A 1,003-nucleotide genomic window follows, 5' to 3' on the forward strand; every position below is an offset into this window, starting at 1 on the left:
CTGCCATTTAAATGTATTAATTTTTATTTAACGTTTTAACTAGGCAAGTCTGTTAAGAATTAATTATTTACAATGACGGCCAAACCCGGACGACGCTGGGCCAATTGTGCGCCGCCCTATGGGACTCCGAATCACAGCTGGTTGTGTTACAGCCTGGAATCAAACCAAGGTCTGTAGTAACGCCTCAAACACTGAGGTGCTGTGCCACTCGGGAGCCCCAAAATACAACCGAACTGCTCTACAAGGTTATTTTGTCGACTAATTCAGCAGACTGGACAATTTTATATAACAAAGCTTTAAAGTCAAACACTTGTTGCAATGTTCTGGCATGAAATGTAATTTTCATGTATTCACAAATGCTGGACATGTGGTTAGATCTATTTTTGAAACTTCAATCCCTTTACATTTCAGTGCAGGTAGAGAGAATGTCTTTATTTATTTTTTTACAGGACTGCTTAATTTTGTAGTGTACAATAACTTTCTGGATCAGACTTTCATTCCAGTCAGGATGAGAAGACTCATTGTGCTGTTGGGATGCAAACGGCTGTAAATAGGATGCATATTGGAGAATGTTTTTTTTTTAATTGGATTTTTTTTCGAATGGACTCGAACTAGCAACCTTTTGTTTACGGCCGAACGATCTAAACAGCTAGGCTACCTAGTGCCCAGTATGTAACCCTATAAATACATTTGTTCATTGAAATGTATAATTAATTTGTGGAAAGAGGCTTCTACAGTATGTTAAAGCACCTTTTTCCTATGGAGATGAATTACATTAAATTGTACAAGGTTTCTTTAGAAACATCAGGTTTGTGATGAGGTGAAAGAGATCAGCCATTCATGCTTTGCTATGATCATTGATCTCCTGAAAAAGCTATCTTTTTTCTTCAGTGCCCCAATGTTTGGCTATACTGGTAAAGTTAGCAGGTTGTTGGCTAGCTAGCTAATGAGGTAACAACCATGACTGAACAAGGTGTAAAACAAATGGTACACGGCCCGCAAA

This window comes from Salmo trutta, chromosome 5 (genome assembly GCF_901001165.1).
Source record: "Salmo trutta chromosome 5, fSalTru1.1, whole genome shotgun sequence".
Classification (NCBI taxonomy): Eukaryota; Metazoa; Chordata; class Actinopteri; order Salmoniformes; family Salmonidae; genus Salmo; species Salmo trutta.